Source organism: Heliconius melpomene, chromosome 20, assembly GCF_056956725.1.
Source record: "Heliconius melpomene rosina isolate 202511_hmr_F chromosome 20, ASM5695672v1, whole genome shotgun sequence".
Taxonomy (NCBI): Eukaryota; Metazoa; Arthropoda; class Insecta; order Lepidoptera; family Nymphalidae; genus Heliconius; species Heliconius melpomene.
This window is the reverse complement of record NC_140408.1, coordinates 9,382,928-9,399,963: the sequence shown is the minus strand read 5'-3', so window position 1 is coordinate 9,399,963 and position 17,036 is coordinate 9,382,928.

Genomic DNA, 17,036 nt, shown 5'->3' with positions numbered 1-17,036 from the left:
CGCGACCGGGGGATAAAATTAGACTAATCTAAGGGAGCTAACGGTCCCTAACCGCTGGACCCGACGGCGCCGAGGCGCCGCCGGGCCGTGAGATAAGCTAGACTACGTCGTCGATTCCGACGACGACGGTGTGTGTGTCGTGCGTGTGTAGTGTGTTTCCTACCTACCTACGGGCCGTTTGCTACGGTAATGGCGTCATCGGGGTCTAAGAGGACGCTACGCGGGCGTCTACGAATCGCGTGAGGCGTGTAATTACACGCCTCGGCGACGAGGGGGTTCGCGTGCGAGCCTGCGCGCTCAAAGTAGCGCTTCGCTAAGCGTTTGCAGTGCTCGTGAATCGATTCCAGTTCAAAATCTCTATGTAGGTCGACATTACGCACGTACCAGGGGGAACCTGATGCGATGCGCAGGAATTTATTTTGCACTTTTTGCAAGGGAGCAAGCTTGGCGTGCGCGAACGCAACGCAAGCGTAAGTAAGGACAGGTCTAATACAAGCTTTATTTATTTATTTATATATACTTTATTGCACAAAATTACAAAAAAACAATGTACAAAAGGCGGGCTTAACGCTAAAAGCATTCTCTCCCAGCCGACCTTGTCATGTGGGATAATAAGTATGCAGGTGTGCAGAAGTAAAATATACATACATATACATACATACACATCCAATAAATATATAAATATACATATAATAAATAGTTATACATATAATATATAATTATAATAAAATATTACGGATATTATAAATAAAAGAAATAAAAAAAAAAAAAATACATAAAAATATAAACCATATAATAATATAGCATACCATATATACTCCAATATATACAATTAATTAAATAGATGAATATTATATATTTATGTTATTTTTAAAAAAATACTCTTTTACCCGGCGCTTGAATACCTCACGAGAGGGAGCTTTTCTTATGGGCTCGGGTAGCTCATTCCATAGCCTGACACCGGCGACCGCAAAGGAGTCAGACATGAACCCTGACGTATGCCGGGGTGTGGACAGCATAAAATTGGATTGGGAACGTAAGGATGTATCGTGGAAAGAGGAAAGGAAGGAAAAGTCAGAAGATAGATAAGTGGGAGACTGAGGATTGAAGAGGATGGAGTAAAGTAAACAAAGGACTCTAGACTTCCTGCGATCAGCCACAGAAAGCCAGCCAAGCTGCCTCCTATAAGATGATATACGGTCATACTTGCGGAGGTTATAAATAAAGCGTATACAAGTGTTGAGTATCCGCTCGAGCTTGTTTACCAGTTCTTTATTCATATCCAAGGAGCAAGCATCACCGTAATCAATAATAGGAAGCAGCAAGGTATTGACCAACTGTAGTTTGGTCTGCACAGGTAAGAAATTTTTGAGGCGCACCATTGAGTGCAAGGAAGCGTAAATTTTGCGGGACATATCTGCCACATGATTGCTCCAAGTTAATTTATTATCAATTATAATACCTAAGTCTTTTACAGTGGTGGTGAAATTGATGACCGTGCCATTATAAGTTAAGTTGGGCAGTTTGCTGTAATCGAGCTTGGCTAGCTGTCGCGAGCTGCCGATAATTATAGCCTGACATTTGTCAGGATTAACATTTATTCCGTATTTGAACGACCAAATCGAAATGTTACGAAGATTATTGTTAAGAGAATTAACAACACCAACAATATTATCTACACTAGCGTGTTCATAAAGCTGCAAGTCATCAGCATAAAGATGGTATCGAGAGGTTATAACGGAAGTGATGGAGTTAATGAATAATGAAAAAAGAAGAGGAGATAGAATACCGCCTTGAGGGACACCAGCTGTCACATCATGCCAGTCAGAAGAGGTCTGGCCTACACGAACCGACTGCCGACGCCCCTGAAGATAAGACGAAAACCATTGTAAAGCTGTGCTGGAGACGTTAGCGCCGGATAAGAGTGCAATAAGAAGATCATGGTCTACGGCATTGAATGCATTACTGAAATCTATTAAAATAAGCACAGTTAAGTGCTTATTTTCCATTGCTGATCTAACGTCTTCAGTGACTCTCAGTAAAGCAGTAGTGGTGCTGTGACCAGTTCTAAATCCGGACTGTAGAGGGTTTAATAGATTGTATTTAGAAAAATGCCTAGAGATTTGTTGGTAAGCGGTGGATTCTAGAATTTTAGAGAGGAAAGGTAGGATAGAAATGGGACGAAAATGTGACGGTAGCGTAGGATTAGATATTTTAGGTAGTGGGAGAACAAATGCCTTGCGCCACATCACGGGAAACTGACTAGAGGAAAAAGAAAAATTAATAATGTGGGTTATTACAGGAACAAGGATGTGTAAAATAAGGGTGATCATACCACGACTAATATCGTCAGATCCTACTGCTTTAGAGGAGATAGCTAGAATGGTTTTCTTGGTATCATTATCACTGATAGAAGAAAAGGTAAAGGTAGGGAGGTTAATTTTCGGCAAACTGTGAATTTCAGAAAGAGTACAGGATTTAACACTAATATCAAGGGCAGAAGATGATGAAAAATGCATATTCAGGACATTCAAATTAAGATCAGGATTAATTGAGGAAGATGAAAGTTTGCCAATACCGAGGGACTTTAAAAATTTTAAAGTCGCTTCGGGAGAAGAATTGCGTATTTTATTAAAGATGTATTGGCGTTTTAATTTTCTACCCAACTGGTTACACTGATTCCTTGCAGCCTTATAAATGGACCAATTGAGATCACATCGATTGTTTTTAAATTTTGAAAAAGCCCTATCTCGCTTAGCCCTGGCTTTACGAAAATCATCGTTAAACCATAAAGCTGGTTGGTTTTTGATTCGGATGAGTTGAATTGGTGCATGTTTGTCAAACAATCCAGTTATGTTTGAGGTCAACAGATCAACTTTCTCATCGATCGAACACAACACTTCGATCGCCGACCAGTCAATGCAGGAAGCATCGCTCTTAAGCTTCTCATGATTGAGGTTGTTGAAACTTCTAATTGAAAGAGTTTGTGGTTTTGGCTTGGGTGATTTTACTTTTAACGACGCAAAAACAAGGTCATGGAGAGAAAAACCTGGAGCAGAAAATTGACCAAATTTGGAGACAAGATCAGAATTTGATGTGATTATTAGGTCAAGCAGTGTATCAACATTGTTGGTGTGGTGAGTAGGGTTAAGTGGTAATAAATTTAAATTAAGTGACTCTAACATACAGTTAAGTTTTCTCGCTCGAGTATCATTTCGCAAGAGACACGTGTTAAAATCACCTGAGATTATAAGATGGGAGTAGTTAGCTAAAAGATCTTCGAAAAGAATCTCTAAGTTATTAAAATAATTACTATTAGGTGGGCAGTACACAACCCCAAGGGCAAACTTTACTCCTAGGTTTATTTCGATAAATATATATTCTAAGCACGATTCAGGTGAAGGAGTCGATTGACAGATGATTTTATACGAAATGTGACTTTTTAAGTATATGGCAACCCCACCGCCGACCCTTTCTAGACGATCGTTTCTTATTAGTACGTAGTCCGGGACAGAAAAGCAAGTAGATTGTAGTGAAGGTTTTAGCCAAGATTCGGAGATCAAAACGGCATGGATGTTAGGTTGGTTGAAAGTGGTATAAAATTCGGAAAAGTGAGCAGGGATGCTCTGCGCATTAATGTGACAAAAATTAAAGTTTTTATGAAGCGGCGCAAATTCATTCGACAGAACTATGTCAAGCGACAAACTGGGGTCATCCAAACTACAAAAGGAGCTACTGGATAACTCGTCATAGCTGAGCGCGGAATGATAAGAATCGATACTTGAATCCATAATATAATATTAAAAAAATTAAATTAAAATATATAATTAGGTTTCAGAAGTGAAATATGAAAATAAAACTATACAACACTAATGTTACAAATACAATCTTATTTATTAAAAATCTAAATAACTATAAACTGAAGTATAAATAACTAGAAACTTATATAAAACACCAACAACATTCGAAAACACATATAGGTATTTACTCAGTGTTAATTATAGCAGCTCTTTTAACCAATTCACATTATTTATTAATTAAAACATTTAAATTACTTTATAACTTGCTAATAATGATCTATTAACAACCTAATAACAAATCACATCGACTACAACACGTGTAACCTCAAGTATATGAGAGCCAAATATGTCTTCCCGCTTAAATTAGTAACTTAATAATAAAATGAAAAGAGCGGGAGCGGAAGACATTGACAGTGACATTGACACATTGCAGTACTATATTTGACAGTTGACATTTGTAGCACAGAAGTCTCCTAACTCGGCCATTCTGACCCTGCGTCGTCCCCGACGTAGCTGATTCAGTTGCCTGATCACATGCTGGTGCATCCCGATTAGCCCCAAAGTCATCAGCGTCGTTTCGTGGCTGTATTGATGAAAATTCTACAGTAGTACCATATTCGCTGTCTTCATCATCTAAAATTAAGTTTATAAATGTCTAAACATTACAACATAAACGGATAGGCAATCAAAATGTACAGGCAAAAGATATAAAAGTAAAAAGTTTTGAGAGCTCTCATTTTTAACCCTGTAAAATCTTCATATCCAAGTATGTTCAGTCCGGTGCAGCAAACTCCGGAACCTGTGAACAGAACAGTCAGAAGGCGTCCCCTCTGTCTGCCAGGACCAAATGTCCACATAGACGTCACATGGTCCACAAAGACCAAACGTCAGCAAGGACCAAACGTCCACAAGGACCAAACGTCCTTCAGAGCCACATGCTCTTCACAAAATCTTTCAGGGCCACACACCCGTCAAAATTTCTCAGGCCATATGCCTCATCAGACCAAACGTCTGATACAAGTCAAAGTCAAAAGTCAAAGTCAAAACACCCAACCCAACCCCATGTCTGTGCCCAAAGGGACCACACATCCAATTGAACTCAATAAACAAACTGCCACATTACACCAGTATTGTACACTAAGCCCCACCTTGGTTGTCAGACAAAAATTAAACAATTAGAAAAAGAATTAATGGAGGAAGAGAAAAAATAAAATGTCAGTCTGTATGTATGTAAACATGTAATGATTTAGAAAGAAATTGTGTTAGACAACAAAGCAAGAATTAGTGCAATACAGTTAAAATAACTTGTCAATGAAAAAGGCAGTACAAATTTCCAGTCACTAATCCCCATGCCATTGTACCATGTTAGAGCTCCTCAAGTGGTTTAACTACCACCACTCAATAATTAATTGCCTCAGTCTTATAGAAGCTCGGCCTAACCTGACCTCTATTTATAATTCAACCAACATGTTCAATTTCTGTTGAAGTAATAAACATATTCGAAATTTTATGGGAAAATCGTTTTTTTTTTTTTGTTTGAGTATTAATAGTGACTGAATCCCATCATAACGCATTATCAACACGTCATCAACATATTCTAAAACAAAATTATTCTAAAATGTGGTCACATTCAATAAAATATGACAACATTCAACACATGTTTACATAAAATATTCATAACCACCACCACCACCAAATTATCCGTGTGTGATCATCAATCAAAGGGAGAAGATAGCTTCCTCCGACATTCAACCCTTTCAGTGCCCCACAATCAACACATATCCATTCATACACACTTTGGATTGCACCCTCCAACACACATACTACACTCCTCTCTTCAAGATAGCTGACAATTTCATGTACTTTAAGCTTTTCCCCACCCCATATAGAAGGTAAGCATTTTCCCATATTTACCGTTGTTTGCACATTTAATGGCACTGGCGATCGAATAATGTGAAAATTTATTTATTATGTACATAAGAGAATCCAGCTAATAACTTAAGTGATACATTAATGTGTTGCCAAACGCTGAATGTGCTGATAGACACTTCAATACAGACACACACTTCAGACACATTTCACACTTCAGACCAGGACAGACACTTCAATAGACATTCCTAGGCATTGTTTACTCCTCACTAATTAAGTTGTCTGAAATTGTCTCCTATATCATAAACGATAAATTATTATTTACTATAAACATTCTTCTGGTTTCAATTTCCCATTTTAATTTGTTTAAAATAATTCAAACTCCTTAACCTCATAATAGTAGTACACAGAAATCTTTTGCTATAATAATTCCTCCCGCTAATTATTTATATAGCTATTAATAGAGGTAAGTCTAAATATTGTATCCTCAGTTATATAAGTAATAGTTGTAAACTTTGTCTTAGCAAAAATTATTTATGTAGTAATCTTAATGAACTTGATGTAATCGATAATACTATTTGTGAAACTGAAATTATGTCTATGTACGTTAAGGCTTTTAATTCACTTCCTACTATTTGTAAAACAAATTTTATTTTAGGAAATTTACATTTTTGTCAATCACTAGGTAATAACTGATGGGTCTTTATTTATTCAAATCTACTAAATTGCATGTTAATTGTAATAACAATGATTTCAATGTAACTTTATTTTACACTGGAATTTTAACTTTGAAACTGAATTTATTTACTCAGAATGTTACCTACAACATATGTTACAGATGTAATTAATTAATTATTAATATTTAGTCTCCATATACATTCTACCATTAGGCATGAAAATATTACATTTGGTTTTATTAACATAAAATTTACAATTTTTATATTTACTTGTTATGTAAAATTTATTAGTTCAATTAATCCAACAATTAAATTAAATTCTACTCATTCTGATTTCAATCTTATAGCAGACAATTGGTGCAATTGCACATAAATTAAAAATATTAATAATCCTAATTTGTTTAATTTAATAAATCCTAAGTTATATACAAGGTTTGCACCCTTATCTGCAGCATTGCATCACTTCAATATTATGTATGCATTAATAAGTCATTAGTATAAAACATAGTTAGTCTACCTGAAACTCTTCTAACAGCCACACATTTTTCTATTTCCACTGTGACTCAATTCTATTTGTTTTATGATTGAGACTAATTAATATGTTTTAAATTATTACCAAATCTCTTTTTAATTGATTAATCTTTTTTTTTTTAAAACAATTTAAAGCCAAATTTACATAACAGCACACACTTTCTACATACAATAACATCAGCATCCAAAATAACTAGAACAGGCGTACAAATCTCGGAACAACTATCAAGTCAGCTCCAAGCGAGAGCTCATCAATAGCCAAGGAAACAAAACCATTTCCTTCCAACAAAGTAACAGTATTACTCACCCTCTAAGGTACAGTTTATTGATTCTCCCTCACACAACTAATATTTCAAAACAAACAAAGGTTACAAGTCATACTACTACCATTTCTAGGTTTCCTTATCCAATGTTACTCACACCCCCTTCACCAACCATAAAATTGTTCTAATCGAAAAGAATTGTGTAACGAATGCCCAATTATTAAGCTATGAATCTCTTCTTTCTTTTTTTTTAGTCACTATGAATTATGCTCAACTGGCATGCTCGAAACGCCATATATCAAGAATCTAATTCAATTTCAAATTCACTAAGCCCTATATACATTGACAAGAATCATCTCTAGGCAAACTGGCACCCGTCCCTCCTCTAGCACACTAAGCACAACCACAGGACTCTTCAGAATCAGCCTGCATAAAACATCAACCACCTATGATCACCAGTAATCACTCACTCACTCATTCAACCATGAACATCACCCTTAAGGCGCCCAGAGTCATGTGATAAACATTCTGAATCATTCCAGTTATTAGCACTTCTAACCCTCTCCACCTCCTCATACTATAGCTCAATATCATTGATAACAGAGTCAAAGTTTGATATAAAATAGTTTTGTATTATTCAAATATTTAAAGAAGATATTGCATCAGAAAGATTACGGGCTAACTTGGTAACCCCTGAAGTACATTGAGAAGGTGATGAGGTATCAGAGGCCATACTTTCAGATAATGCACCTTTGGGAAAAGTATTAAATCTAACAGTTAATCATTTAAATTTGTTTTTAACAAACTAGCATGACAGGTTGAATTATGAGAAGAAATATTATTTTGTGTATCTTTTTCAAGTTTGTCTAATCTCCAAAGAAATGCATTGTAATGCTCACCAGTAGAGGCACTCAGATACCTGGAGACACACAGAGACGCGTCGCGCATTGCAAGCAGAAGCGCGCATACACGTGCGGGGACGCGTCGCTCATCATTATCAGAGGCGCGCAGACACGCGCGGGAACCGCATTGAGAGCAGTGGCGCGCAGATATGCGCGGGGACCGCATCGCAAGCAGTCTCGCAGACGCATCGCACATTGCGAGCAGAGGGTGTGCAGACTCACACTAAGATGCGCAGGAATGCGTCGCACATCGCGAGCTGAGGGCGTGCAGAGGCACACCAAGACGCCCAGGTAAGCGTCGCGCATCGCGAGCTGAGCGCGTGCAGAGGCACACCAAGACGCGCAGGAAAGCGTCGCGCATCGCGAGCTGAGGTCGTGCAGAGGCACACCAAGACGCTCAGGTAAGCGTCGCGCATCGCGAGCTGAGGTCGTGCAGAGGCACACCAAGACGCTCAGGTAAGCGTCGCGCATCGCGAGCTGAGGGCGTGCAGAGGCACACCAAGACGCTCAGGTAAGCGTCGCGCATCGCGAGCTGAGGGCGTGCAGAGGCACACCAAGACGCTCAGGTAAGCGTCGCGCATCGCGAGCGAACGGCGTACAGAGGTACATCAAGACGCCCAGGTAAGCGTTGCACATCGCCAGCAGAGGTACACAGAGACGCGCAGGGACGCGTCACTTGTCGTGGGAGCAGAAGCACCTCATAGCGGCACGGCGGCGGCATGAATGTCCTGCAACAGCACCAAGAAAGCACCAGCGCGAGCGCTCGAGACACCCTTAGCGCTCGAGTCCCATAACATGGCTTTCAAATGACTTAACCTATCTCGCTAACCGCGACCACGTGTCGTGTCCGGTCGACGTGATTCGTTTTGTGATTTACTTCCAGCATCACCCATATCTAACACTGTATTTCTATATAGACAATAAATCATTTAAGAAAAGAGAAATGATGAAACTGGTGTTTTATTTGCTTTCACAAAAATAACAAAATTATAAGGTACAAGGATCTGGCCTGATGGGCTTAGATAGGTATCCCACTTCTGAAATTAGGTTTCAGAAGTGAAATATGAAAATAAAACTATACAACACTAATGTTACAAATACAATCTTATTTATTAAAAATCTAAATAACTATAAACTGAAGTATAAATAACTAGAAACTTATATAAAACACCAACAACATTCGAAAACACATATAGGTATTTACTCAGTGTTAATTATAGCAGCTCTTTTAACCAATTCACATTATTTATTAATTAAAACATTTAAATTACTTTATAACTTGCTAATAATGATCTATTAACAACCTAATAACAAATCACATCGACTACAACACGTGTAACCTCAAGTATATGAGAGCCAAATATGTCTTCCCGCTTAAATTAGTAACTTAATAATAAAATGAAAAGAGCGGGAGCGGAAGACATTGACAGTGACATTGACACATTGCAGTACTATATTTGACAGTTGACATTTGTAGCACAGAAGTCTCCTAACTATATATATATATATACAAATATATTAAAATAAAAAATATAAATTTAAATAAATTACAATAAATATATATAAATAAAATAGTATGTTATTACTAAAAAATATATATATTAGATAAAACAAAAATAAATTAATTGTAAAGTGAATATGAAATAAACACACACATGACCTGATGGCTCGAGAAAATAAAAAGAAAAAATGTATATAAAACAAAATGATCATATCAGACTTAAACTAATGCTGTAATGATTAAAATGTATTCACATACATCCCACGACCTTAACTACAAACAATAAAAACTAAGTTACCAAAATACTGCTGTCCGTGTCACAAATATATTAACTTACTAATGACAGTTGACACTGACAGGTAACATTAAGCAAGAAAGTTGTAAACACTAAAAGTAAACAGAACAAGAAAAAACTCATACTACCTATTATTGAAATATTATACTATTATAAAATAAAGAATAGTAAAGATTACATATTGCAATTACATAAGATACTTTAATAACAATAACCAGCATCAACAGAACAAGAAAAACACATTCTACATATTATTATGTGAAATAAAGTATAGTAAAGAGTACATATTGCAATTACATAAGAAATTTTAATAACAACAACCGGCTTCAACAGAACAAGAAAGAACACATTACATATTATTATGTGAAAAAACTATAGTAAAGAGTACATATTGCAATTACATAAAATATTTTAATAACAATAACCGGCATCAAAAGAACAAGAAAAAACACATACTACATATTATTATGTGAAATAAAGTATAGTAAAGAGTATATATTGCAATTGCATAAAATATTTTAATAACAGTAACCGGCATCAACAGGACAAGAAAAAACACATACTACATATTATTATGTGTATATTATTATGTGAAATAAAGTATAGTAAAGAGTACATATTGCAATGACATAAAATATTTTAATAACAATAACCGGCAACATAGCTAAGCAAATAAGATGCAAAAGACAAATAATATGGTCACATTGAATGTGGGATGTATATAAGTGAAAAATTAAAATTAAAGATACAAACTACTTAAATAGGCTAGGGTTTCTTTACAATATTACGCCTAGTGAAGGGCCTCCCCACGGGTTGACTGATGGCTGTAGGACTTATTTTGGGTCGCTCAGAGGTAGTGGCATTTACAACTGGAGAAACAGGAGAAACGGCTTGAGGAAGCAGTTTTAAACACTCGCCAAGCTCAGCAGTAGTAGATATTCGCCTACGCTCGTTATTAGGAAGTTTGATAAAAATGTTACCATTATATGTCCATGTATTCCTCACTCCAAAAGATTTGCGCGCTGAAATAAATATGGACTGGCGAGATTTTGTGAGAAACTCACTCAGCACAACTTGAGAGGACTTTAGCTTCTTCTTATTGCCCCAGAGATCACTCCTCACCTTAAAGTCATTAAAGCGCACCAGAATTGGACGACAACGATTTGCTGATTTAATACCCAGCCGTTGACAGGATTGTATGGCAGAAGGGTTTATATCAGAGACTCCCATGAGGACTTGAATGGTTCCAAGTATAGTGGAGACCAAATTTTCACCCTCTCCCTCCTGAATCCCACCAAAAAGAAGAGCATTTCTTCTGGTTGAATTGTCAACTTCATCAATTTGTGAAGATAAATTTGAGATTAAAGACTTGAGGAGATCCAAAATGTTCCACACTGAAGTCTTAAATTCCTTAAATTCAGATGCCAGCTTGTCAGGACCTCCCTTACCGGTATCATTCGAACCAGTGTTATTTAATTGTTTTTCGAAATGTGCCATTCTCTTTCCTAGTGCCTCTGCAATATTTCTATGAACCTCCAAGATATCCTCCACTCTGCTCATATTGTGTTCTGATTGATAACTTGTTATAGACTAGTATAATTAGTGAGCCAGCAGGTAAGTGCTACTTTACGCAAATAAACACATTAAATGCACAACAAAAGTATTTTCCAATAATTGTTCACACTGTTTACACTTATTTTTTCACTTATAATTGAATAAAATTACTTTTAAATTATTTAAATTAACAAAAAATCGAAGACAGTAAAACTTTAAAGTGTTAACTTTTTTGACACCTACCCGCGAAAAAAAAAAAAGAAAAGCTTTGTATAGTGTCAGCTTATTTCTAAGTGACATTTTACTTTTCTTGTTTATGAGATAATATAATCTATTGAGAATGTACTTTGCTTTATTGCAGACTTTTGTAATGTGGGGTTTGAAAGTTAATCTAGAGTCTAGAGTGACACCTAGATATTTGACCTGTTTTTCCCAGGGAATGGGTTTATCTAAGAGATGGATGGTAGAGACTCTTATATTTTTATTGAGAGGGAAGAGTATTGCTTTACTCTTCTCGGGATTGACTTCGATTCTCCATTGGCGGAACCACTCACCGAGTGCGCGGGCCGCTTCCTGGAGTCGATCTTTTAATAAGAGAGTACAACGCGAGGTTGTGAAGAGGGCTGTATCGTCGGCGTACATAGCCAGGTGAACACCCGGAGTGAGCGGGATATCACTGGAGTACAACGAGTACAGGATAGGACTGAGCGTAGAGCCCTGGGGCACGCCTGCGCGGAGGAGGCGGGGGGAAGAGAGAGTGCCTTCGACTTTATAGCGAAAGTATCTATTCGAGAGAAAGTCCCGCAGGATGTGTACGAGACAGTCTGGCAAGCCGTAAACGGCGCGCAGCTTGTAAATCAAGCCGTTATGCCAGACTTTATCGAAAGCTTTCGCTATATCGAGAAAAATAGCAGCTGTATTGCTGTGAAAATGATCCCTAAGGTTGTGTCGAGCGATATACTCTACAACACGGTGGACTTGATGTATGGCGGAGTGTTTCTTTCTGAAACCGAATTGCTCATTACTGAGCAGAGAGTCGGCCTCTACCACCTCTGAGAGTCTAACGAGAATGATTCTCTCGTAAATTTTGCCTAAACAGCTGAGAAGGCTGATAGGTCGATAACTGGAGGGGATATTCCGCGGCTTATTAGGCTTGGGAATGCCTATGACTATGGCCTCCTTCCATTCGTCGGGGAATGAGCACGACTTAAGAAGGGAATTGAAAATAATGACCAATAGAGATATGAACTGAGCCGGTAGGGACTTGAACATTCTATTAGACAATTTATCGGGCCCCGGGGCCTTCCTATCTTTGAGGTTTTTGATAATGACTTTGACCTCGTCTTCAGAGGTCGGGCGGAGCGGTTCCCCTTGCGGGGGCGTCAGCGCCCATTCTGCGACCGCGGAATACACACGCGCAATGTTTCTCGGATCGCAGGGCTGACTACTCGGGGTACATTGAGCCTCTAAACTGTCAGCGAGACATTCCGCTTTTTCGGTGTCATCGGCGGCAATTGATAAATCTGACCTAACGAGAGGAGGCATAGTCGAGAGACAATCGACTCTAAAAGCTCGCGACAGCGCCCAGAATGCCTGGTGCGATGGAGCGAGCCCCTCGAGCTTCTTATCCCACGACTCACCGCGCAGAAGTTCGAATTCGAAGCGAACTCTCCTCTTTAATCTGTAAAATTCCCTACGATTGTTGTCAGTCGGGTAGGTATCGTGTCGTCGCATAGCTACGTTCCTGCGTCTAATCAATCGCCTGAACTTTTCTGAGATATCAAACCTACCGTCGGGCAGGTTTGTTACCTCTTTCGAACAACTCTGGATTGTATTTAAAATATAATCGGTGAATTTATTCGCCGCGTCTATCGCTAGCGCCGCGGAGTCGGCGATGCCAGGTATTAATTCCTTAAGAGGGGATTCATTTGAACGGAGGAGCTTTGCAAATCTCCTCCAGTCGACCACTGTTTTGGTGGGAGGGCCTGAGGGGCGCTCGTCACCTAACTTGAGAATGACAGGACGATGGTCCGAATCTAGGTCGAGAATGGTATCTATTGAACGTTGCGACAATGCAACGTTCGAAAGTATGGCAATATCGAGTACATCGCCTGTGCCGAGGACACTAAAGCGAGTGGGAGAAGGCGGGCCTATAACACAAGCGTTATATTTCTCTGTGAAGGCTAGAAGCCTCTTGCCGCTGACATTAGTCACCGACGAATTCCAAAGTGTATGTTTACTATTGAGATCCCCGATCAGAAGGACCGAGTCACCCATACTAAGTAGCGCCAAAATGTCGCTTTCTAAGATTTGCCTTTTAGGCGAACGGTAAACTGAAGCTATAATTAAAGGCTGATGGCCTGTGAGGAATACCTGACACACCGACGCCTCGGCTGCTTCGAGAGACGGAGGGTCGAGTGGTATACAGTGTAAATTCTTCTTGTAATAAATCATAGTGCCTCCACCGTGGGTGGGGGGGTAGGGGCTCTGGCCTTACGCTTGGCCGAGCGGGATCCGACGGTCTCGAAACCGTCATCATTGTCCGTATCAGAGGACGGGCAATTGCCCTCCTCCATCTCTTCTACAGACTGGATCGGAGAGGGGGCGCGGGAATGCTCCCTCGACGGGGCGACACTGAGGTCCCAGGCCCGCCGGAGAGCATCGGCTCGTCCACGGCACTCGGGCCGGCAGCTGAAGGCTGCATATCGGCATCCGGGCCGACATCGGGCGCGCTAGGCGAACTAGGCGCATCGTGACGCGTTTGCGCGAACTTGACGACGGCGTTGTACGTATCGCCGTGAAACGTCTCTAAGTACCTCAGCAGCTCGGAGCGACTGAGGCCGGCCATGGTGGTCTCTCCCCTCACCTTGCGGCGAGGGACGGGGTGTGTACTTTAAAACTACACTATCTTTGGCAAGCAAAATCTACCGTCGGTGAACGGTAGGTGAGTACCTATCTATTAACAACTGTGTATCCACTTACTGAACAACAATCCGGACGCTGGAAACGAGCGATGCGGGACTCGGCAACCACAGGGCAACGCAGCGCAGCAGGACGCCACGCAGCTCAGCAGTCGCAGGAATCCGCAGCACAACACTAATATATATACAGTATCACTTCGACAAGGGATCGAAATAAATGTAATAGCCCAATTGTGCGACCTCACCGAAGCAAGGCCGAATCGGATCTGAAATATCTTTAGATAGCATTTAGCTATAGCTACGTTACGTTGTGCGGGCATGGCAAAAGTGCATGAACCAGCTTAATGAAAACTAACGGCCCAAAACTTCAATTGAAATTAAAATGACATTGGATATTTTTGAAAATCTTCCTACAGAGATGCTAACAACATAAATAAGTTGTAACAAGTGTATAAGAATTTTTACGTTGCTTGATGAGAACGTATGGCTTAGTGGTCAGAGCGCTTGGACGGTTTTCAAGAAGCGCTTATTCAAATATTGCTACTTTATTTTTTTTATATATTTTCTCGAAATAGACCTTTCTTTCTAATTAAAAAATATTTTTTAAATCTCTAAGACAGAAGAGGTTTTAATAATCTGCTATAGACTGCACATCTTGCTGCTGCTGGTAAATTCATCACTACGGTAGGTACATAATAAAATACTCTTATGATAGGAGACGATACGTTTCTTTAAAAGGACAGGACGTAGAGATCGATGTGTGTCAAAATAATATGAAAAACAGAAGGAGAAAGAGAGAGAGAAAGGAGAAATATGTTATTTAAAGATTTTCTCAATAGTAACAAGCACGTTAATTTATTTTGTTTTGTAAATAAATAAGCGCATCCGCAAGAAGCGTTTATCTTGTACAATATCAAATAAGCATTTTTACAAATATTTTTCCTTATATTCGTAGGTAGTTATAAATTCATTTTTTCCATCGATTGAGGAAAAGTTACATATTAAAATGATTAAGATATTTATTTATCATATTGTTTAAAGTAATAGATTATGAAACTTTATGATAATTTACTCGAAATCTTTACTTTCTTTGATCTTATGATAACTAGCTTTCTTTGATTTTAGGAATGCTTTGAAAATGTATTATTTATTCTGTATCCTGTTTATAGCAGGAAAGGCCGAGGAATTTAGTGTTATGATACTCCGTTCCACAAGTTCTCCCGAACTTTCAAAGTGCTTTGCAAAGTGAGGAAAGGAGGTGTGCTCTGTTTATTAAATAAATAATCATGTAGTTCAAGCGGGCGAAGCCGCTAGTGGGCCGCTAGTAATCAATATTACAACATGCTACGCATCCTCTTGTCGAGAAGTAGGTTCCCTCTGCCTTGCCTGCTACTTATAGGATACAGTGTGAACCTGAAAAAAAAGTACTTCTAAGGTCTGATAATGAAATGTCTGATAACTGATACCAGTGTATATAAAACTACACTAGTCCTTTGTTCTTTGTTGATAATAACAATCTTTTAAAGTAGTTTATGTACCTACCTATAGGAAAAGGGCTTTTAACGTTATTAAGATATCGACATTGTACTCGTATAGTTTTACCTATATCTAAAAGTGTATCATATTTTATTATGTTCTAAAGTCAATAAGTTCAATCAACAGCAGCTAATTTGTTCAGTAGGTCTATTTCAAAATTAATATTCGTTTTAGTTTTCTTACTCATTTTTTCAAGAATTTTCCTAATATATCTATTATTTAAATATGTTATTCGCATATTATTCAAATATGTCTAGAATGCATTTCAGATCCTTTTACGGTCGTTCTTTTTATTAAATGTTTGATATATATAATGTATACTTCTAAGAATGTTATCGATCTTATCTTTATTATATACATAAAAAAATTGATATGGTATTGTATTTTTTATAAAAAAATTATCCAATTGAATGATGCAGTTGAATGAAAAAAAAACCAGACTTTGGAGGAATTGGAGGTCTCCAGCTTTTTCTGATATTCAAGCTTAGCTTAACCAGAGCCCTTTCATTTGATACCTCACTTGAACTAACGCTTTAATACCAAATTTTACCTCTCTCTTTTAAGGGCTATTATTTTTTAGGATTTTGAACACAAATACCTATATAGTTTCAGATTTTTTCCTGAACTTGTATCTACTGTACCTGTAGATGCCAGCTGCCAAATTAAATAATTCTAAGGCAACCGCAAGTACTCTATTAATTTTGATTCTTTTTAAAGTGTAGAAATATGCGTTTTTTGCGATATAAGAAAATAAAAAAAAATCCTTTACACGAACAGGTCTGTTCAAAACGAATGTCCAGGGCCCCTAGAAAATATCTAGATACGCCCGTGATTACATTAATCGTTTTGATGTAGCCTATTATTCTTACATCCTGATATTAGAGCTATGCCGGGCACTGAGAATAGATTAAACAAAACTCCTAACCATCTCTTTTCTCCAACTCAGCCAACTCTCTTTTCCATTTCACGAGGAAAACCATAGGTAAACTAAAGTTAATACATAAACGAGAATCGAAGCATTAAAAACACAAGGTTAAAATAAATACACACACACAGACACACATACAAAACGTATAATACGTATGTATATTTTCATTGAATCGACTTCTATACTTAGAATCTCTATTATTTGTTTGTTAAGAAAATTTCCACGTTACAGTATATTATTTTCTCGTCAATCATTGTTT